Genomic DNA, 25,098 nt, shown 5'->3' on the forward strand with positions numbered 1-25,098 from the left:
GATCAGTGAGCAAACGTTTCTGAAAACGTCCAGATGAACAGAATCAACCTTTTGGGATCAGCCAGCAATGCAGCATCATTGTTGTTCAGCTTCAGAGGTTTGCAGGAATGAACTGATGACCAGAAACAGCTGCAAAGTCCAAGAAAATACCAGCTGGAGTTCAGCTGCATTTGAAGAAGTCAAAGAAAAGTAAGGATGGCAAAGGGCGACGTTTTCTTCCAAAGAGCTGCAAACATGGTCGACGCCTCATTAGAAGAATCATCTGGACATTTGTGAGGAACTCTAACCAAGAAAGCAACGTCACACAGATCCAACAGACAGTTTCCATGACTGCAAGTGTTGAGTGGAAAAATGCTACGTTGCATTATTGCATCCTCTCACCACAGGAGGCGCTGTTGGCACCACTGATTGCTGATCAGCTGTTCTCTGATGATCTGATTGATACTGTGAATAACGGGACTCACTGAACTCTGTGACACAGTGAAGATTACAGAGTTGAACTTCAACATCTGACTGACGTCACACAGACAGAAGGATGAACCAGTGAGGCACAGAACACAGTTACTGGAGATACTGGATCAGCTCCATGTGAACCTCTGATGGAGAAGCTGCTGAGCCAGAGAAACATCAGGACATGACAGCAGCTGCACTTATCTAACAACATGTAGCAGAGCTGATCTATGTTAGAGGATCTATCACAGCAGCTGAAGCCAAAGTCCAACACTGGATACCAGCTGAGCCTGTGCTGAGTGTAGTGTTACAGGAAAAGGGCAGAAACACTGGTAGCTCCCAGTGATGCTGACTGGGGCACAGAGCTGAATGATGCAGCATCAGGACACTGTTTCAGTCTGACTGACAGAGAAACCTGTAGCTGTATCTACATGTGAGGCAGAGGCCACACAAGCAGCTTTCTATGTTTCACAGTGACTGAGATCTTCAGTGGGGGTGGACATGCTCCTGTACAGACCTCTGAGGAGAACCAAGGTGCAGTCAAAGAGTCCAGTCTGTCCTCACAGATGTGAACATGTGCTTTCATCAGGTCTGCTGTCAGCTAGCAGGCTCACATCAGAATCACTGTTCCTGAAAAACACAGTCTGTGTGACATCATCAGTCAGCTGATGGTCCCAGATCTGAATGGTTTCTGTCTCTACTGAGGAAGTCAGAGAATATCACTGAGGTGTGGATCAGGTCTGAGTGAGCTGTGGAGGGACAGCTTTAAACAGTCCACAGGTCTCACGTCCTGCTCAGTCTGCTAGCAGATACCTCGTATTGTTCCAGATGTGCTGACATCAGCAGCAGCACAGCTGTGTGATACCATGAATCTCAGTTATTGATCCAACACACAGTAAATACAAAGATGAGGATTTCTGAGAGTAATCATTATGAGTCTGAACACATGATCACTGAATGTTAGTCTCCACAATAATAAGCTAACACAAGCAAACACAGCTTTCAGCTCTTATTTTGAAACTGGCTTATTTAGAGAGCTGTGATGTGAGCGTGCCTGGCTCTGAGGCACTTGGGTCAGCCTCTGTTGTTTAGAAGTGTTACAGACTGTGAATGACACAGACCTGTCAGTTTCCATGTTTGTCTGTAACACAGCTCAGGGCTCCATGCTGAACGCATCCATCCAGTGTTATTGATCCAGGACTGATACCAGCATTGGGATCAATATAACAACACACAATCACATGTGTCCACGTGATGCAGTTTGAAGAGCAATCAGATGTCTCTGTATGAGGAGGCGGGGTCACAGGAGCTTCACAGAAACTCTGCAGCAGCAGCATCATCAGCTCACATGGAAACTTTGATGATTCACTTCTGTGGTGTTTTTACAGAAACACGTCACAAAATTAGCTCCACCTGTTTTGTGAGCTTTGAGTTTCTTGTCTTCATCCTGGATTCTTGTGTTGCTGTTTTTACACACAGCAGATATTTCCTGGTTGCTTCCTTGATGACCACATGAAGCTTTCTGAAGCTTGGATTGAAAACGCTTCATTACTCAAAGCTTTCCAACACAGGCCTCTGTGCTGCCATCTGGTGGACAAACATATGAAGTGCAGCGTGAAGCTACAAATGAAACTGCTTCAGCTACATTTATATATAACATACTATAACCTGTATAATGTGGAGATCAGGGAAATTATTTTGTTGCTACTGTTAATAATCATCATCATTACCATTGCATTAATAATATAATCTACAGCATTGATATTGCATTCAGATGTTTAAACATTTTGGTACCCAATTAGCCTTTACTACAGGTGCAGTTATAACCACTTTAAACTGTTGAGTTGAATCTATGATCTTAAATGCTTTTGAATGCTTGTTATAATCTTAAGTGTGTATGGGCTGATTCTGTTGATTCTGAGGACACTCTGTGCAAAGTCTTGACAGGAAACTGCAGGTTTGCAGAGCGTGCTTTTGCAAAAGTGAAACTAAAAGCAGAGTGTAAGTGCAGCTTATTCTGAGGAGCTGTTTGGATGATGCTATTTGAATAACCAGGTTGTTCATTATTATCTTTTATACTTTTATATTCTTTTATTAAGCTTCTAGTAGAGGTTCTTGATTAAAACATTTATTCAATATACTACATATATAGTTTTAGTAAACTGCTGACACATGTGAGAGTGGCCTCTGTTTGACTGCGAGCGTTAGTAGGTGAGAGGTGACACAGAGTGCCAAGTGAGGTCGTGACACACACACACACACATAGTAGATACATTCAGTTATAGGTGAGAGGTTAATCATGTTTGCTTGCAACTGCGGGCGTGCAGAAGTGGTATCTTACTGCAGAGCATGGTCTGTGGTTTTGGAGAAGCGGCAGTCAAAAGGTTGACAGGAAACATCTGCCATGAAGATAGAGATAATGTTCTTTTCAAACTGTGTTAAAAGTCATTGTGGTTTTGATTTGACGTATGTATGTATGTATCTGTGTGACGTTGAAGGGGCGTCATTAAATTCAAACCCCGATGGTATAAAATATCTGTTTATGCTTTGATTAGTCGGAGATCAGCGCTGTCTGCGTACGGCGCTGGTCCCCCCACGCCTGTGTTCATTAAAATCAATTGTTTGACCAAGCTCTTCTGGACCTGGTTGTTTGTACTCTCCTTCCTCAATATTTGAACCTTAACAATAACTATATGTATAGTGTATTATGTAGGTGTTAGAGCTGGGGGTAGAACTGCTGATGGCCTGGTTGTTATTCATGTTATTCATGACATATGTCTGAATACAGACAGTGGAAAAATGTCAGTCTTAGTTTTACTGGATCTCAGTGCAGCATTTGATACAGTTGACCACAACATATTACTCAAACAACTGGAGAACTGGACAGGTCTTTCAGGAACTGTACTAAACTGGTTCAAAACATACGTAGAAAACAGGAAATACTTTGTATCAATAGGTAACTTCACATCTGAGCAGACAAGTATCACATGTGGAGTTCCCCAAGGTTCCATCTTGGGACCCCTTCTGTTTAACATCTACATGCTCCCACTGGCACAGATTATAAACAACAACAAAATAAACTATCACAGCTATGCAGATGACACACAAATATATATCACAATGTCACCAGGAGACCGAGGCCCTGTACAGGCTCTTGGTAAATGCATTGAGGAAATCAATGACTGGTTGTGCCACAATTTTCTCCAGCTAAACAAAAACAAAACTGAGATAATAGTCTTTGGCGCCAAAGAAAAACGATTACAGGTCACCAGAGAACTTCAATCTATACATCTAAAAACCACAAACCAGGCGAGAAATTTGGGTGTAGTGATGGATGCAGACCTAAACTTAGAAAAACACATTAAGACAATAACAAAGTCAGCTTACTATCACCTCAAGAATATATCAAGGATAAAAGATCTGATGTCTCAACAGGACCTGGAAAAACTAGTCCATGCATTCATCTTTAGTAGGCTTGATTACTGTAACAGCATCTTTACAGGTCTACCTAAAACATCAGTCAGACAACTACAGCTCATTCAGAACTCTGCTGCTCGAGTCCTCACTAAGACCAAAAAAGTGGACCACATCAGTCCAGCTCTGAGGTCTTTACACTGGCTGCCTGTCCGTCAGAGGATAGACTTTAAAGTTCTGATGCTGGCCTATAAAGCTCTGAATGGTTTAGGACCAAAATACATCAGTGACCTCCTGACCCAGTATGAACCTTCCAGATCCCTCAGGTCATCTGGATCCGGTCTTTTATCAGTTCCCAGAGTCAGAACCAGACACGGAGAAGCTGCATTCAGCTTTTATGCTCCTTATATCTGGAACAAACTCCCAGAAAGCCTCAGATCAGCTGAAACACTCAGTTTATTTAAATCCAGGTTGAAGACTCACCTGTTCTCAGCTGCATTTGAATAAAGCACCAAATCCACACTTTTAAGCTTAAATTTCAAAACTTACATTTAACTACTGATTTTATCTACTGTTCTGATCTGTTTTGATTTTATATACTGTTTTGTTTGTTTGTTTGTTAATTAGTTAGTTAGTTTGTTTGCTTGTTTTAATCAATTTTAAATCATGCTTTTTATTTGTTTTTGTTTCTAATGTCTCTGTAAAGCACTTTGAATCAGCTTGTTGTTGAATTGTGCTATACAAATAAACTTGCCTTGCCTTGCCATCAGAAGGGCTCAAACCTCCTGCTGTTTCTACTGGACCATAAATTCTACTTTATGATCATCTTCAAAAATAAAAACGTGAGTTTATTTGTGAACTCTGTGAAATGTGTCTGATGTTTAGTTTGAACCAATCCTGTGTCAGCCGCAGCCACATCATTGCCACACATACAAATGGGTGCGTTCCTGTTTAGACCTGCTGGCTGTCAATGGGCTTCATTCCATTTCAGACTGCCGGTGGTCGGCTGTGATCTAAACTCAACATGGCTCCTGTGTTAGAAGAGCCTCTGATTTTAAACTTTGCACATTTAATAGTTTCTTTCCAACACTGTGGAGCTACCAGCCCAGTATATGTAGCCACAGTAGATGGAGTTATCAAGCTGGACTGACAAACATCAGGACTCATGTGATCCCTACATGTGGACCTTTCACAGATGGATCCAAGTGCAGATTCAACTCTGCATTACATTTGACTTCAGCTGTTACACACTTTCTAGCTGTGTCACTTCCTGCTTTTTGGATCAGATAGTTTATTCATGTCCACAAATGTTTGGCTGCATGTTTTTATCATCTATATTTCCAGTCTTCATACAGCCTGTAGTGGCAATTCCTTTACTTTTGAATGATCAAACGTCCCACAACTTGAAGTCCACAAGCCACTGCTGCACTGAGGTAATATTTCGTACGCAGGCAAAAGAAGTCCATTGTCCAAACCTTTTAGTTGAGAGTTTTGGTTTTGGTTTATTTATCCATTTTGGCAAGCAATAACAAAATCCTTCCTGCTGCTTCTCCTGCTCTGGTAAAAAACCATAGGCCCACCCCAATGCATGCTGGTCCTATACCAGTCTCTTTATTTATAGAAACAAAATGGCCCTACAGCTCTTACTGACTAATTTAACAAAATAACAACAAACAAAACAAATCATTTAAAACAAAATATTAACCAACAAATAAACCCCCAAATATAAATAAACTAACAACAAACTTTAACTAATTTCAAAATAATAAAAAATAAAGAACAAATAGCTCCAACACAGCCAATATTTCATGTGAACTCCAACCTGCCAGCTGCCATCATGTTTTCAGGGTTCATTCAGTGTTGAAATGTAGGACAAACAGCAGCACATGTTCTCTAAATGTTTGCAGTCATTTTAAATGAAGCTGATACTACATGAGACATTTTCCATATTTACTGTCTTTGAACAGAGAATAATAAAGCCATCAAACATATACAGGCTGTGCAAATACAAACTTCTGTGGTGCATTTGATGACCTGCAGAGGAGAACAAGTCGGGCTTTTCAGCCCTAACACAACCTCTTTGTTCTCAATACTACAAAACCTTCAAAGGCTGATATGCAAGTTTGCATGAATCACCAACACAGTTGTGTTTGTTTCTAGTATAATTATAAATAAGCTGATCAAATATCTGCTGACTGATTAGATCCAGTATCTGTTACAGATGAACTGGATATCACAGCGCATGTTGTTAATCCGTCATATCAAACTAAACCGTGTTGCTGGTGTAAATATCCTCCAATAAAGTCAGATGAGGGCTGCTGTTGCCAGGTAACGATGATGTCACACTGGATCTTCTGATCTTTAGCATCGTAGCGCTCGGAGTCTGATGTTGGCTCATGTGTTGTTAAACACCAACATGACGTTCTACTAGTCAAGGCCTCAGCTTCACCCACTGATGCTGATCACACAGACCCACTAATAGAACTGTTTTATCAGGTTTATGCAGCGTCAGCATTAATGTCACATTTAATCAGACACATTTACATTACAAGCCCACTACAACCATATGGAACTCCAAAGTGTTCAAAATGAAATAAATAAATAAGTCATGATGAAATAAGTAACTATGTGAATAAATAAGACACAGATATGTAATGTGAGAATGATATTGTGAAATAATTGAACACATTTTGAAAAGAAGCTCATTATTGTGAAATATATTGCATTCTGCTATATAAATTTACTTATTATTGTGAAATATTATTTCATGATCATTATTTTTCACAATAACAGAGATTATTCCTGAGGCATTTTATTTATTCCCAGCCATTTTTAATCCAAAATGTCCTTTTTTCAAAGTCAGTCTTTATTTCAAAATCCCGTTTTTCCCAATGGCCTATTTATTTCATTATTATTACACATTATTTGACCACGAGCAATCTTTTCTGGTTTGACGCCGTCTTTGTAGCCAGAAACCAGCTCTCTCCTCGGCTTCCTCCACTACACGCTTCCCCCACGCCAGTCTCCTCCGTCACTATAAAGGGGAGAGTCATGAGCTCCATCACCCTCACCTGTGCCGTCCAACGTCCCGCCACCAGCCTCCACTGCAGCAGGCCAGAGACCACACCCCTGCCACAATAAGTAAAAGTATATCCTTGCTGTACCCTTAATGCTAAATGTGCTAAATTAACCGCTGCCTTTGCCCCTTTGGGATTATTCTTATGTCACTGGGATGTTGACCTTTGACCTTCACATTAGAGAGATGGGCAGACATAATTAGTGTATGAATTTTAAAGTAACAGGTAATAAAGAGAGTGACATGTCAGACAAGTGGAGTGGTTTGTTTGTCCATAGAGATGCTTCCTTTTGTTTGTTTTAAGGTTTAAATGGATTTGTTGAATGTGTTTCTTTTCATCAATACTGCCATTTAGTTGTGTAAATGTGCATGTTAGAAGTGTGAAGAGGTTTTGTGTTTAGAAATGTATAGAAACCAATCATTTACTGACAGCATGTCTGACATGTTTGCGAGGTGCGCCTGCTGCTGGCGGCACAGGGAGGAGAGGGCGGGGCGGCGGGGAGTCTCTGGCTGGCTGGAGCGGCATCTAATAACCAACTCGCAAAACAAAATAAAAACAACAAACAGATATTATGATACAGACTTATAATCTGCACCCATGTTTTTTCTAAATTCTATAAAGTGAGTGCGAGAGCCCTCGGTGCGCCTGCGCGCTGCTGAAGTCAAAGTAAACTTTATTGTCATCTCCGCTACAGACAGTCCAGCATATAGAGAGACGAGACGACGAGGCTGCAGTTACAGCGGTGCAAGTAAACAAACAATAAATATAAGAAGAGTAAGAAAATAAATCTACACTTTAGGACTCGGGGTAAAGGATCAATAACAATTTAAATTTATAATTTACAGTTTGATGATTTAAAGTCTCACACAACCCGTCAAAAGGGGCGGGGCCGGCTGCTTCCAAGTAGAGCACATTTCATTTATAATGATGTAAATCCAAGCCCATCATGGATTCACGATCTGAATCCTGGGTTGTGTGAAATCCCAGAAATCAACCTTAGACAATAACAAAGGGAACAGAGATGTGGGAACAGGGCAGACACAAACATAGACTGAACACGGGGATATAGGAACTTAGGATACACATAGACGCGAACTAGACAAGGGGATGCAGGTGATAGGGGACACAGAGCAACTAAAGAAGACAGAGACCTAAGCCATAAGACAGAACTCAAAGAAACCAAAAACTAGACAGTATAAATAATATCATAAACTCAAAAACCCTGGGTCGACGACCCAGGCATCCTAACATGTACAGAACCTTGCAGTACAACAGAAACCTAAAAACATTATTTGTAGTTGTTATTCTTAGTTGTTCTGCTGCCTAAATACCACAGGGTCTGATTATGAAGTTATTGAGCTGCACATACGTTACGACCTGCTTAAGTTCGAGGTCACAGCGTCTGTAGAGCAGCTGGAACATAATGAAGTCTACAAGGTTAAAGTTTTCTGTTGGGTCTGTGTTTCCACAAGCCCCGCTAATTCTAGAGACTTATTCATCATGAAGAAAACAAGACAGTCGATCGATCGATTACTTGCGCAAGGGAGGCCTCTCATCTGTGTCCAGCACGACAATGACCCCGATGATGGCCTCCTCTCGCTGCCTTTTATTGACAAACATCAAACAATAGTTTACAAAACACCTCCCCTTGCAACCCCCTTTGGTTACAAAGACAAGTCACTGTATGTAAATGTATACCGTATTTTCACAACCATAAGGCGCACTTAAAAGTCTTAGATTTTCTTCAAAAAGTACGGCGCGCCCTATAGCGCAGTGCGCCCTGTGTGTTGTAATGAGGACGTAGTAGAGAACACCATGAGAACGCTAAAGAGTGAAGTGTGTGCGTTGACTTTATCGCACATACGTGTATAAAAGAACAGGTATCTGCGTTATGCAGGACATCGTTGTTTTAACAACCCTGAAAATGGCAAAGAGACACGCTTACGAAGCACAGTTTAAACTGAAGGCCATCAGCTACGCGGAGGAACATGGAAATCGAGCAGCAGCGAGAGAATTTAAGATTAATGAATCGATGGTTCACAAATGGAGGAAGCTAGAAAACAAGCTCCGGCAGGTCAAGAAAACGCAGCTGAGTTTCCGCGGACATAAGGCGAGGTGGCCCGAGTTGGAGGAAAGACTCGAGCGGTGGATCATCGAGCAAAGAGCGAGCGGGAGAAGCGTTTCGACGGTCACCATTCGGCTAAAAGCAGTTTCACTAGCTGAAGAGATGAACATTGAACATTTCTGAGGAGGCCCGTCTTGGTGCTTTCGTTTTATGAAACGGTGCCATTTTTCCATCCGGACCAGGACTACGGTAGCGCAGCAACTTCCAGCGGATTATAAGGAAAAGCTGGCCATCTTCCGCTCCTACTGCAGCAAACACATCGGCGACAAACACATCCAGGCCAGCCACATCACAAACATGGACGAGGTCCCGCTCACTTTTGACATCCCAGTGAGTCACACTGTGGAGAAGAAGGGGACCAGCACGGTAGCGATACGCACAACGGGGTATGAAAAGTCTTCTTTTACTGTTGTGCTTTGCTGCCATGCTAATAGACAGAAACTGACGCCTATGGTGATTTTTAAGCGAAAGACTTTGCCTAAAGAGAAGTTTCCAGCAGGAATCATCATTAAGGCAAATGAAAAGGGCTGTATGGATGAGGAAATGATGAAAGACTGGCTGAGGGAGGTGTATGTAAGGAGACCAGGTGGTTTTTTCCATGCATCACCATCGCTCTTAACACTAGGAGTCCCAGGCTTCTACCTTTCTACCTTTAAAACCCGGAGAGCAGCCAAATGGCTTTTAGCTAAGCTTTAGCTTCAGCCAAGTGGAAGCTAAATTCACTAGTCATTCATATGTATATTAGGTTGTTACCTGGGAATTCTGGAGGGAGGGGAGTGGGGGTGTGTGAATGAGGGGGTGCTGGAGCTGCTAAAAGCTGTGAACTTCCTTTTGTGTTTCATCTTGATGCATTCTCAATCATCCAGGGAAATAAATCTCCAAAAGTCACCAACTTGGAGTGTTTCAGTTTGCCATCTTAGGGAGAAATCAACACACATTTGTGTTTGTCCTTTGTTGCTGAGATTTATTGATAAAAACAGTACAAAAAACCAACCATTTGTACACATATTTACAAATAATAATAAAAAGTGAGTGAGTACATTTCAACATTTTCAGCAATCACTCACAATCCTGGCACTGCCATGGTATCTGTAGTCTGCATTTACCACATGTGTATCTGTAGCAGTGAACACATCGCACAGTGGCATGATTGTTCTTGCATTTGTGTTTGACCTGACACGTGGCTCTTTTTCCAGGGCTCGGTGTGGAGGGTTGTGTCCAAAGCAACTGTTCTTTTCTTGCCTTCTTCGCAGCTACATGAGAGTGAGCCAACTCTCTTGCAAGCTCCACCAGGAAGTCCACCCGTCTTTCCTTCGTCCCGGTGCATGCTTGATACAGCACATGTGCATTCAGTGCTACCATGTCAATCATGTTATAAAACACGGCAACTGGCCAGCGCCGTGTTCCTCTGCGGACAGTGTACTCCCGAACCATCTGGTCCATCACATCCACGCCACACTTTGTTTTGTTGTAAAGGGTGACAGTGTTTGGCTTCCTTTTGGTAGTGTTATCAGTCTGAACCACGCCGTGCATGCTGCTAAGAATATAGACTGTCTTCTTCCGTTTGGCCGCATACGCCGTCAGCGTGGCAGCAGAGGTTAACAACCTAACAACCTAATCGTACCCCTGACACTAAAACACCATGTTTAGTCTCCAAAACGCCTTCAAACTCTTGGCGACGCTCATTTTGTCCACAAGTGGAGTCACGTTCCAGTTTCTGTAAACATGGTGCAAACACACACACGACCCTGAGCTGAAAAAATGGATGGATGTGTAAAATCCATATTGCTGCTGTTCACAGCAGGACTTTGTTTAGCTTCTGTTCCAGTATTCCTGAACTGGCTTCTCCAAACCGGCAGCCTGCTGTTACGATCAGCTGTGGGAAATCTACAAACTCATTACAAAATATCAGAACTAAGACTTTTATTTTGACGGGTGGCGTCTCAGCTTCAGCGTGTTGATGGGCACAGCCACGGTTACCACACCTGGAGTTGGTATACGGCGAGCTGTGAGGGGACAGAGATGGAGAACGCACATTTAACTCTTTAACAGGAGATACGTTACGACTAACAGACGACGACTGAAAGCCTGGAGATCCTCTGACGTGTGCATGGCTGATGTGAAGTATGATTAGTCCTACATGACATCAACAACAGAGGCAATGAAAGCTTTGTTGTTAACAGGTTGTAGGTAAAGTCAAATGTCTACTTCTACACTTGTGTTGGGTAAAGTTCTTCTCACTGCAGCAGATTTATATCTGTGCTTTCACAGGGCGTGATGTGGAGCTCAGCGCTGAGGTGCAGGTCTCCTTGGAGACGGCATCCTGGCTGAAATATTATCATGCTTCCAAAACATTTCAGCTTTTATTTTGAAAGAAACAAGACTTGAAAACGAATCCCCTTCTTCCTCTTTGTCTTTGTTCTTCAGAGGAGTGTCACCTGGACAAACTCAGGGCTGTTCTAGAGCCTTTCTTATTATTTGACTCCATAGAAATAAAACTGAATGGAATCAAACAAAAACTCCCAAACAGCTAAAACACTTTGCTTTATTCTCTTTTTTAACAAATACGTTGAAGTCCATCCACAACAACACAGCTGAGATCTCCTTTGTAATCAAGTGTTTACATCCTTTGTACAGATCTGCATACAAAACAATCATTTACGTCCCACAGAAGTCTAGTTACACGTAACTATACAAGAACTGGTGAATGACAGAAACATGAGACACATGATCACAGGTGATAACAAAAAGAGAAAGAATTCATGTGTTAGTGATGTTTTTCAGCCCTGATGGCTCATGTTGGAGAAACAAGCTGAGGTACGTGGAAAGTTCACACACACAAGTGGGCGTGAGCGCACACACAGAGAGAAACACAACTGAAGCATCTGTTTGCTGTTTCTGCTTTCATCATCTCTGCTGCTGTGTCAGGCTGGGGTCTCTCAGTGACGTGGTTGAGGTGAAGTATGACGAGTATCCCTGATTCAGTCCATCGAGACAAAGGGCAAAGAAAGCTGTTGTTAATGTAAGGTAGTGACTGGAATAAGTCACAAGGTGTCGCTGTTGAGCTGCATATATGGTGTAAATGTTAGCAATTTTGGCCATTCGTCCTCTGCAGGACACCGTACTTTAGATTTCTTGTTCGCGCGGGCGCCATCTTGGGTCAGTGTTTGCTGTGATTTGCGAAGGTAAGCACTGCCAGTGGCGAACTGCATCAGTTTTGTGTTGTATTCATCGCGGAGACCGTGGAATGTTGTAGAAGGCACGGTTATTGTTACTTAATGTGTATTCTGTGTATATGTGTTGTTGTATTTTGCAATGTTGATAGTCACGGAGTGTTTGCTGTGATTTGCGAAGGGCCAGCAGCAGAGTTGGAGTGGTGTTTGCCCCTGCTTCCGAATAAACGGCGCGGTCCGAGCCACAAATTGAACACCTGTGTCCGACTGGTCTCTCTGCGGTGCACCCCAATCCAACACAATTTAACACAACGCAGAGTCCGGGGTGTAGGGAGGCCCCTGCACTGGTTGGGTTACATTAACAAACTCTATGGTGATGTGGCATTTAGCTCTGACTCTACGCTCTGCTGAATCCTTTGAACCTGCTGATCAGTAAAGCTCTACGTGCTGCAGCAGATTGACCTCATCTGTGTTCACAGGTGTGGACCTCAGCGCTGAGGTGCAGGAGACTTTCATTCAGTTCTCCCTGCAAACAGCATCCAGCCTGGAAATACTGTCATCTTTCCCACAAATGCTGCTCTTATCTCAGAGAAGAAGTCTGATGTAAATAACTGCAATCAACAGTGATGTTCTGCACAGATCACTTTTCCATTTTGCTCTCTAGATGAGTCCCAGCTGCCTGACCTTGTGTCCAGGTGATCGTCTCACTGAGGAGCTTTTGTTCTGAAAATCTCACGTCCATCACCTGTTTCCTTTTTACTATCTCTGCTCTTTCTTTATTCACAATGCTCATAATATCACACAATTATATTCATCACCTGCATGTTTTTATCCAGCTGCTGTTAGAACCAAACAAATAAAAAGGATGAAAAGCCTGAAATCCTTTGATTTATTACATTTGAAACAAATATGAGAGCATCCCTAACAGCACAGCTGAGACCTTTGTTTTAATCAAGCCTTTGTATCGACACACTTGTAAAGATTCATATACAAAACATAATAGAATAAATCAATATAAAATACACATAATCACAAAAATGCAGCCATGTTGTGAGTTTGCATCTAAAACATGCATGTTTCCCTTTGTACAGGCAGATTTACAGCAGACAAAGCAACACGCTGATCGACTTTGACCGCTGCAAAAACAAAATACCCACCAAGTCTGAAGTCGATCAGAGGAACTGTTGACAGACTGACAGACAAACAGATGCTTGATTCATTAGTGCGATTAAATGTTCTTCTTTAGCAGCATCACTTCATGTGTTTGTGTTCCAGGAATAAAGGTCTGTTTAAACTGGACGTCTCCTCAGCATCACTCGTGCTGTCATGGTTTCAAAGCTGTGCAGAAAGAATCTGAGGGATGATACAGAGGTGACCAAAGTTACAAACATCCAGCTGTGCTGCAAATGTTTGCAGAGCTCCAAACTCTTTGGCTTTCTGCAGAGCAAGTATGGAAGAAGCACCTGAGCTAACTTCAGTTTAGACGATATGAGGAAAAATGCTGCTTCCCAAAGTTTCCTACAAGTATCCAGTTTATATTTAGAGAAGCGAAGGCTCTTTATCCTGACAACTACTCCCTGGTGGATCCCTGTCCTGTGACAGCAGCAAAGACTGTGTATCAGTATCATCAAAGCCACTTCAATAACCAGTGTTTAAAGCTCTCTAGCAGATGGACTTCAGTGGCAGCAGCCTCTGTCTGCTGTGTACAGAAGGTTCTCTGATGAAGCACACAGCAGATGCTGCACTACAACAGCAGCAGCAGCTCAGCTTCAGTTTGCTTCGACGCCCTTTTTGACCTGTGAAACAGCAGAAAATGAAACATTTCAACACCCGTTTGTTAGCGTGAGCTATTCTGCTGTTTTTCATCATTTCACAGGTGAAATAAAATCACATTTACTTCCTGTAGGAGTGATCGTGTCCAGCCTGACTGAGACCATGTGCTCCATCCTGCACAGGTAATAAACCTCTGACATGAAGGGCTGTCAAGTAGTTTTAGACAAATGGGGGTAAAAGAGACGTTAAAAGCTTAAAGAGAAACTACATTTTCTAAGAACTGTCTGACGTTCACCTCTCACACAGTGGATACGATTCTGCCGCTGCAGGAATAATCTTTGTGCTTATGAAACTGTCCATGTGTTTGCAGAAAATGTCACATGTTCAAAGCCATCCCAGCACCTGGGGTTTGTATAAGTGCAGCTGCTGGTGGGGAGATAGTCTCACTCTTCTATATAAAGAGTCAGCAGGCAGCAGATCTTCATCTGTGATCTCCTCCATCATCACGTCTTCACTCTTCAGCAGCTATGGCTTCACTTCGTGCCCTTCTGGGAGTGGTGCTGTGCTCCTCATGGTTTCTGCTTCTGCCTCAGGCGGACTTTGATTTACAGAGTCATCCATAATATTTTTTATTTTTTATTTTACTGCCCATCTATTTTCATACAAATGTCTCCGTCTTATGGAAAAGGGGTGGAGCTTATCCAACGAGGACAGGCAGGGCCCCCCCAGACAGTTTAGCAGTCTATACAGGAGGCTGACCTTTGCAACATGTACTTCTATAATGACTTCACCATTTAGGTTATTTGGTTATGTTTCACCCTGGATTTTGTGTGATAATATTTATTTTGTCCACTGATTTAAAAACAACAAACTATATGAATATAAAACAGAGTGAACAACAAAACATCAGCTTTGGAAACTTTGATGTAAAATTCTGCAGTTGTTTTCTCAGATATAGCATAAATCAAACTAACATACATCAGTGTGTTATTAATGTGCACACACACACACACACACACACACACACACACACACACACGTGTTACAATAAACAGCTCTTATGCTTCTGTATGATTCTCAGTGCTTTCCATTTGCGTGTCCACAGGTTGCTGTAAGTGGTGCTTGACTGCAGTTTGCTCTCATTTCAAGTGGTTTGCTGTCACAAAGCCAACAGGAAGTCCGGCCATGGTTGAGCCAACTGAAGATGGGTTGAAGGTGGCGTCCTCGTTTCCTCTGTGAGCGCGAGAGGACAGACAAAGCAAACACCGTTTGGACAGCATTAAAATATTTACACTGATGATTAATGTTGTGTCTTTGCACCTGTAGCGATACATGTTGGAAAATGGAGACTTTAGCCACCAAGACTGACGTGCCTGGAAACTTCCCTGTGAGTACGCCCACAAAGACAGGAAACAGTTTAGCCACCGCGGTTAATCCTCCATCATCATCATCCAGTATTTTTCACATCTTTTCTTCTGCTGTTTCCCTTGTTGTCAGTCACGGGGTTTGTGACTGAAATGCGTGTGGTCGACGGGAAGCCTGACGAGTACGGCCTGAATCATTCCATCAACACCGGACGGAGTGAAACCTTTGTTGAAAACAGATTATATGGTAACGTTGCATTTAGCTTCAGTAAACTGTGAAGTTACAGCAGCAGATTTACATCACGTGGCTTCACAGGAAGTAGTCTGGACCTCAGCGCTGAGGTTCAAGCAGCTCTGCTTGCAGACGGCATCCTTCCTGAAAATGTTCTTCATCTTCCTAAAACCAGAACTTTTACATTGGTGCTGAAGTTCTATATAAAAACAGCCTGAAATACAAAGTGATGTTGTGCACTGATTACCTCACACTTTCCATGTTTCCTTCTACAGAGGAGTGTCCGCCTGAGTGTTTTGTCTGATCTGTTGTTGATCGTCTCATTGACACTGCATGCAGATCTGACACCAGGGCTGGACTGGGACAAAAAATGGTCCCGGGCATTTTGACTGGAGACCGGCCCCCCAGGTATTAAAGGAAAAACCATGAAGCCTTTGAATGAAAACAAACGCTGTTGTCACAGTGATGGACGCTGTCTTGTTGGTATACATGCATCAGTCTAATAAACTTAAACCTGCACCATCCTCCCTGTCCTGGTATTCTAAACAGGAAGTAGACTGTTGGTCGAGTTAACCTCCTGAACATCTACAACACACGGTGGAAACCTGACATTAAGACAGAGACTAGAGGTGAGACATGATCATTGCTGATTACTGATGACAGATTTAGATATGTTTTCATAAACCTTTCATTTGCCACATCAATAAACAGCACGGCAGGGCAAAATATGTTTTCTAACATGGCAACCTTTAAAAAGTGAAAGGAGACAGAAAGACAGGTGAGAAAGAATCAAACGGACTTTTTGATGCATTTTACACACAGTACTGGTGCAGAATCTAGAAAATGTGGGAAACACTGGCATCATATGCAGTACTTACTTCTGAAGAAATTATGATGGAACCCTAAAAAATGACTATGTACAATAATGGATTTCTATACATTTTACATCAGATGGAAACGTTTGTTGTAAGATTCAGATAATTATTTATTAAAAGTGAGACATTTTAAATGAGAATAAGAAAGAAAAGTATTTCTTTGTGCCCCCCTCTCCCTGTTAATGCCCTACCTGCCCCCTGGCAACACTTTGCTAGACCCGCCCCTGCACAGTTACCAGCTGTCAGCTACACAAAAAGGATCCTGGTGTTATTTGTCTCTCAGAAACAGTTCATAACTTCAACTCATTTTTGTTTTGTCATGTTTTGTTCTTTACATTGTCTTTCTTCTATATAATTGTTAAACATTTAATAAATATGTCTACAAAAAGATTTTAAAAATCAGACATTTCACACAGACACCCAAATGATTTCTGACTGATGAAGGGGGCTGAAGGTGCCCTGCTCTTGCCCAGCTTCTGCTGCTCTCTCCCTGCTCACTGTCAGCAGCTGGCAGCCTCGGTCCTGCCTGAGACTCTTCATCTATCAGTGCCAAAGAATATGGGAAATAGCAACGCACAACATGCACATTACAAAACAAGCACATGAATCAGCATTACATTCATTAGTGAAGTGCTGACGTTCGTTCCTAAACTTTGGGCCTTAATTAACATCACTGTGAACTAATGTTTGCTTTGCTTCTTAACCAGTGAAGCAGCGAGGGGCTTTCTGAGGTTCCTGCTCGTAAATGCCCAAAATGAGTCGAGTATTTCTCTGCAACTACAAACTCTGCTTTCATCAGAGGTGTAAATATTACAGCACTGTGTCAGAGTCACTGAGGCTGGAACACAGAAAAAGGAAGTAGATGTATTTATTTTTAGACTTTATTGCCTGGAACCACTTTAAAAATATGCTTTGGGTCACAATTAACTGCAGAAACCAGGAATCCACATATGAACATTATCTGTGCAGAGATTTATGCTTCTGAAGGTAAACAGTGAAAACTTGCAGCACTAAATGCACAGATAGCCAGGCGTTTCACATTTTGGGACCATCTGCCAGTTTTCATTTCTTAGGTATTGAAGAGCAGAAATGATTGAATTTTATTTACATGCTTAAAAATGTTTGCTTTTGAATATTATTTGAAGAATTACCCACACACTCAGGCACTGTGGGCCTGTTTCCCTTTGCACAACCGAGTGTTGGAAACGGGCCTTTTCTCTTTAAACTCTGAGGGGCTGTAACTTTGGCTTCTATTGGCAGATTTGCATGATTGACCCTCTTTTTAAAATAGTTTTAGCCAAGAGAATCAAGCTAACATCACTGTTTTTACGTCAGCTCACGTCACACGAGCTGTTTCAAGAAAAGTCCTCCTGTCACACAGCAATGCCTACATGAATCACACCACTCTGCTTAAATAATAATAATAATGTTTAGTGAAGCAGGTGAAGCAAAGGGCTGCTTTTAATAGGCTGGGAGACCCAGGTGTGCTGCTTTAGCTGCTGAGCCTCTCATGCTAGCCTCCATCTATAAGCTGGGATCACAGGAGCACTGCAGTCCTGACTAGATCAAGGATTGTTATTCATGCAGGTGACAAAAGTTTACATTCACAGAGTCATAGGATTGAGCCTGGTTTGAAAAGCAGCTGTTTAATGCAGCTGCTTAGAGTTCACACACAGTAGAAGAATCAGACTTGAGTCACATTTCAAACACTGGAAAAATACTCAGCAAGTAACAATGAAAACAGCACAGACTCAGTATATCCTGTTCAGTCCTGTGTTTGATATGAATGTGCTGTTCAGAGAGGATCTCATGTCCTCTTTTACAAAGCCTTTGTTTCATGATGTTTGTGAGAGAGATAATCCCATACAGCTTATGACAAAATTTGATCCGAAGTGATTGATGGCCCTAATCACGACCTTTTGACCTCCCGCCCCTCCCCCCCGGAAGCGTGTAATGAGCGTGACGAATCGCATCCGGAGAAGGGGGGGTGGGAAACCCCCCGCGTGACGAATTATATCCTGAGAAAGGGGGGCGAACCCCGGAAGCGCGCCATCTGTTGCTAACCGTGTCGAATTGCACCCTGAGAAAGGAGGGGTGAACCCCCGGAAGCGCGTCATCTGTTGTTGGGAAAAAAAGTTTTTAGAGGGAGGGGGGAAACCTCCGGAAGCGCGCCATCTGTTGGAGGGGAATAAAAAAGCAGAGAGAGGAGTCCGTCACAATTTCTAAGGCACAGACACAAGATGGATTTCCTTCTGCAGCGTTCCTGTGTCCGATGAGATCTGCTCTCCCAAAGAAGAAGGTTTTGAATATGACATATTCAATCTCGATCCGGACCTTATGACCCTACCGGAAATACTCCGGAAGTGTCTAGTCATTTTCAGACCTGTTGCGTCATGTTCCCTAAGCACAGCGGTGATGCAGCAGCTGATTCTGTGATGTATAGAGAGACAGAGCGGATGTAATTTTACTTTCTTAAGCTGCACCGGCGTTTGTAATGGAAATAAAGAGTGACTTCCTGTAGAGATTTCAATAGTAATTTTATTTTCCTATAATACAGACGCTGTAAAAAACCTTTAAGATACACCATAGCTTGTGATGAAAAGAAGAACTTTCTATCCGCTTGTAACCTACAGGCTGCCTATGTGTAAAAAATGAATAAATATCGCTTAGTGAATACTACTTTTCCTTTTGAGAGACTGAAAAACGAACCAGCGACAGGCGATCTTGTTTCACACACACACACACACACACACACACACACACACACACACACACACACACACACCCACCCACCCCCACCCCCACCCCGCGGGCCAAGGAGGAGTTTTTTTCTTCAATACTTTAACAATAAGTTTTCTCAATAGATAGAAAATGATGACGCTGAGGAGTCAACATCCGATATTATCATTGCTTGTAACCCGGTTTCGTACATCTCCCCATAAAACTAGTCTTAGTGAGGAAAAAAGCTCATATTCGAATAAGTTTATTCCCCTCTGTGGGAAAGAGTTTTTTTCTCAGAGTCAACCATGAGGCGAGTTTTGTCAACAACTGTTGCCCATAAAGTAAAACAAATATCCGCCTCTAAGTCGTATTTTACCGTTGCAGAATGTGGAAAACAGACAGCCCTCACAGGAGGCACCATAGTTAAAATATTTAAATTTCAACTAAATTTGTAGTAATGATCGGATTTCCTCACTTATCTACACCACACTCCTTGTCCTTGATTTCTTATCGTTTCTTATCGTTCCTCTGTCCCTTAATAGAAACCACATATATAGAAACTATCCTCCCTTTCAGTTGTCTTTTGCACTTCCATATCGCAAAGCAGTTACTGTAGGTTATTTTCTGCTTATGCATTAATGTAATTAATTAACTTATTTATCCTTAAGTAAGGTAATGACTTGAGTTCTAATGCTTTTTGTCTCTTGAGTTAGCTGTCAATGTGGGATTTTTTTTCCCCTTTTGTCCAGTTAAAGCTGCCTTTCATTCTTCAACACAGCTTAAACTCTAATAGGTAAGCTTTCTTGTAATTTCTTAGTTCTGCAGGCTTCTTGAAAGACATCCGAGACTCTTCTTTGGATGCTGGCTGCCTTTTGTTTTGTTTTCTGTCAAGATGATCCCACACTGCTTCGATTATCTTGAGGTTCGAACCCTGGAGAGATCAATCCATGACTGATGCGTTGTTTCATCCAGGCATACTTTGACTACATTGGCAGTATGTTTGCGATCATTGTCGTACTGAAAAATGAAGTTGAAGCTAATCAGACACTACGTGGTATTACATGGTCGATCAAAATCTGGTGGAACTTTTCTACATTCATAATTTGATTAATTTGGATAAGAGCTCCAACAACACTGGCTGAAATCCAGCCTCAAAGCACGGTAGAGTATCCACGCTGTGTTAAAGACGGCTATAGACATTCACTGTTGTATCTCTCTTCGGACCTCTTCCATGCATATTTCAAATTTGGAATCATTACTCCATAAGACATATTACAGCTGATTTCTTTTTCCAGTCAATTTCTTGTGTAATTTGGCACACCTCAGCCTTATTTTTCTCTGTTCTCCTTCCTTAAGAATGGCTTATTAACAGCCACCCTTCCAACTCAGATAACTTTTGATGAGGTTTCATGAAATGTTTACAGCACTTGAGTTACTCGCCACGGCCATCCTAAATGCTAAAAACACTAAACTTTAATTCTAAATTACGTAATTAACGTTAACCAGAAAAAACAAGCCAAAGTCGAAATGTTGCTGAGCTGACCTGTGGTATGCTATGTCTTCTAAAGCACGTATAATGTAAACAGAACTGGTCTTTGCACAGAAGCCTGTGGAGCTTCATAATTAACCTCAGTGTGTGAAGAGGACTCTCCATTTAATAATAGCTGTAATAAAATGTTCTGGCCGACGGTGTTAAACGCTGCACTTGGGTCTAGCAGGGAAGATTTCAACTTTTCAATATGAATGAAGGCTGCAAACTGATTAGATTAATGTCTGATGATCTTTTCTGTGCTTCTTCAAGTTTGTAACACCAAACATATTAAAGGATGATGTAAGGTTCACAGGAAGAGTTTAATTAGACACACATTTACTATTTTCTTTATACTCTTTCTTTCTTGACATGTTTAATATGCTTACTATCAGAGGAGAAAATGAACCTTGTGTAGTCTAAAAACTTTTTTATTTAATCAAACTGTAATGTTGTTGAACTCTGACGGACGTGTCTTTTAATCTTGTCAACAAATCCTTAATCATCTAAATCTGCCATTTATCATCTTGTAAAATGTTCCCTCTGCTTCTGTTGCACATCTCCCCCCGACACTCTCTGCTTCACCAGCCCTGTGCAGGTGGTCCAACCCCTGCCTGCCTCCTTAAACTGGGGTGTTTAAATCTCTTTACCTCTGTTGTGAACTTCACACAAAGTTTGTGGTAACAAAATCAAACTGACGAGGATCTCGTTTGAAAAACACACACACACTCACGAGACAAAATAAAAACAGACTGCTCAAAGCAAAAGCAGAGCCCTCACAGCTGGTAGTACAAACACAGTGACAACATGCGTATTAGATACCCTCAGTGCCAAAAGCATAAATATGAAAAAATGTGATCACCAAGAATATCCTAAAAATGGCATTGAGGGGGGTGTTACAGTAAAGAAAAAAAAGTAGCCAAATTTTCATCTGAAAATGTTGAATTTTAGTAAAAACAATGCTCTGTAGTTTGATACTGTCGTTACAGACAAAGCAGATGTTTAAAGCCTTTGGACGCACATTTGAAATGCGCTCATTCTCCTTATCAGCTGGAAACATTAAAGCCGTAAAATGACTTTTTCAAACGGATAAAAACTATTGACCAACAGCAATGTTGAGCCTGTTCCAAAATTTGAATGTACATGTGTTGAAGGTGCGGGTCTTGTTGAATTATTAAACATACTTTCTTTAATTTTTCAAGCCACAAAAACAACAACTTTTAATTTTCTTCTGCTTGAGTATCGGCCTCGGGTAGCTCTACTTATCATTGCTCAGTCAGTTGTCTGTTTGCGCTACTTTTTCAAGGAGCAGCGGATTATTGGTAAGGGTGACTTTATGTGTTTAGCTACTTAAGTGGAAGTACTGTGGATAGTTTTACCTTACATACATAGATCTACCAGTACAGCTTCTGAGGTAACTGTTTACAAAATGTTATATTCTATCCACAAGTTCTTTGCAATTTTACATTGATAAACATTATCCTTAACACATTTGGCCCACATAAAGTACTATGGCCATCACACTGTCATTTAGAATTGTTTAAATAACTCGTGTCTTAAGTCCTTCCATCAAACAGAAAAAAAAAAAAAAAAAGTCGCATGGTTCACTTTATATTTCTAACATTTTGTGATATAAAGTCGTTCATAACAAACTGAAAGGCTGGGAGTTTAAAATGCAAACCGATGGAAGCAGAAGTAGAAGACTATAATGTCTCAGAGCACACGGTGTCTATTAATGTGTAGACATGTATAAATAAGAGCTTAATAAAGATGCTTAATTTCTTAAGAAATAAACAGGTGGAGTGATCTTTATCAAAAGTGGATGTTGCATCTGTGGCTAAACCACTGTACCCAAAAAAAACTTTAAAAATCTACTGTGTGTGAGGCTGTGTAAGTAAAGCTTGCCCTTCACACCTGCGTGTAATAAACCATTTGTTTGGGGTTGTGGATTTGGCACCTCAGCATTGTGAAAGTGGGGAAACATGTTTCTGGCTGTGCATAAGATTCCTCCTTACAACTTAGAATCTCAGTTCTAAATGAAATTCAGATGTTTTTTTAAGTATGGCTAATGTATTATTTGACTTCTAAGGCACACACACACACACACACACACACACACACACACACACACACACAAGAACAACACAGAGAAGAAGAAGAGGGGGTCGTTTTACTACACATCATAAAAACGCAATCATTCATCTTCCAACTGTATCTTTCTGTTCTGGCTTTAGAGTCATAGGTTGTTTACTGAGCTGTACTTTGGGAGTCATACTATTGTGATACTGGGGAGAAAAGGGTAAGGTTTGATAGACTAAACCCTTACACACATAACTTGAAAAACCTAAAGAGTGTGTGAGACTGCTAGCTGTGTTGTTCAGCATTAAACTCATCTACAAATGTGTTAGTAAAGAGCGACTTGTACTTCTGTCCCATTAAGCAACGGTTTAACAAATTTCACTGCAAACTATAAAAGGAATCTGGATTTATATAGAACATAGTAGTGATGGATTAAGTGCAGGAAACACTAGTATAAGGTGTCTATTGAACAAATCTCCTTCAGCGTTCAAAATGACCAAAGTGAGGCCTACAGGCGTTTCTCTCGATTGGTTGTGTTCAGGGAAAAAGCAGCTAAATACACTGAGACTGCTCCGCATTGTTAGCGAGTTAACTCTGGATATCTGTAGGTTTTGTCAAACTTGGAGTGAACAAAAGCAGAAAAACAGTAAAAGATGCAGACAGTGAAAGTCTGGTTTATTTCATGAACACAATGAAACATTTTACAGTCCACAGAGCAAAGTAGCATACATGATAAATAGATACACATAACATGAGAAGTAAAACTCGTCGTCTTACCACATGTTATATTCAGTAAACTTAAAATAACCACAGAAATGAGAGTTTAGTGTTTTAAGTCATCTATTAAAAACATGAGTCAACATTACTGAAGTGACGCTTTAACGGTGCGTCTTATCACCGTGTTTATGATGATAAAACATGTTCTCTCGTTAGTAGATGTCAGCGCTGTCACTTGTCATGAAAATGTCCAGAGCCAGGGTTCCTCTTTAATCACCATTGATCATTAATAGGGTCACAAAAGATTTGTCACATTATCCCCATAAACAAAATGCTTTTATAGAAATCATTGTGATACAAATATTTAGATTCTTGATTCACAATGTGCACGAACTCAAAATCTTTAGAGGTTCATATTTATAAAGTATCGCAAATAATACATTTATACCATTGTATGAGCTACACTTCTTGTAAAAAACTGATTGAAAAAAGCTCCTGTCGTGACCTTCCTTCTGTGAGGACACACACACACACACACACACACACACAGAGAGAGAGAGAGAGAGGGGGAGATCATTAGGATTGGAGGCGTTTTTGGATTTTCACTTATTGTTGGCTTTACAGTCACATAAAATTCATTCCAATTTTTTTTTGCCTTTGCTTCAATTAAGGTGTTTCTTTAAATCTACAGCAGCTTCCTTTTCAAAAAGTTTACTGACATAGTAAGGAAGTAGCTAGGGAACTCAGTAAGTATGAGCAACAACAGCTTAGGGACTGTTTCTACAATAAAGAGGAATTCATCATCATCTGCAGTTCATCAAAAAAAAAAAGTGCCATTAAAAACAATTCAGCAGATCCTCAAAGTATGGATACAATCTGTTTTCAGCTGTAGAGGTACGCTTCATGTACTTATCAACATGCAGTTTAGAGGCTTGCATTAGAGTGCTTTGGTACTTGGGCCTCTTTTATTTAGCACGGTTATACCATTGTGTATTTAGCTATATAAATATGCTCAAGAGTCTATTGTATGTTTGTCATGCAATTAAAAATTCAAAAATATAATTTTTAAATCAGTAACTTTGCAAATTTAGCGCGGACCCTCACCCCTCCCTCCGGCTCCCACGGCCCCGCTGTCACCGTAAGACTCATACTCTTCCCCCACGTATGCTGCTATTTCCCCGCGCCCCAATAATTCTTGTCCTTTTTCTGTTGCAGCCTCCCACAGTCCCGTTTTCGGCGTTCCTGCGCGACTCATCTCCCGGTCCCTTGGTTTCTCGAGTTTCACGCGTGTTTTCCTTCTACCCTCCCGGGACACCTTCAGTTAAAATAAAGTTTATTTTCTCGTACTCCTGTGTGTGTTGGCTCTGCTTCTGGGTCCAGCTTGTGCGCTGAACTTTGGTTCATGACACTAATAGTTTTAAATAGAGCACCACAAACAACAGGTATTCCTTTAGAAATAAACTTTTCTTGTGTTACTTCTAAAAACTACAGATTCTTAACTCTGCAACAGTTAGACAGAGTTGGTTACAGTTAGGCCCTCAACAGTCAGCAAAACAAGTCATAAAACAAT

The 25,098-nt window shown here is 41.3% G+C and overlaps 2 protein-coding genes across 2 annotated transcripts in view; both read left to right on the forward strand.

Moving 5' to 3' along the window:
- LOC309702206 (protein NLRC3-like) overlaps positions 1-25,098 on the forward strand; it is a 361,701-nt gene that overhangs the window by 298,659 nt on the left and 37,944 nt on the right. The window lies entirely within an intron of this gene.
- Positions 1-25,098, forward strand: part of LOC309702415 (NACHT, LRR and PYD domains-containing protein 12-like) — a 325,943-nt gene that overhangs the window by 96,734 nt on the left and 204,111 nt on the right. The window lies entirely within an intron of this gene.

This window comes from Aulonocara stuartgranti (genome assembly GCF_965226115.1).
Source record: "Aulonocara stuartgranti genome assembly, chromosome: 3".
Lineage (NCBI taxonomy): Eukaryota > Metazoa > Chordata > Actinopteri > Cichliformes > Cichlidae > Aulonocara > Aulonocara stuartgranti.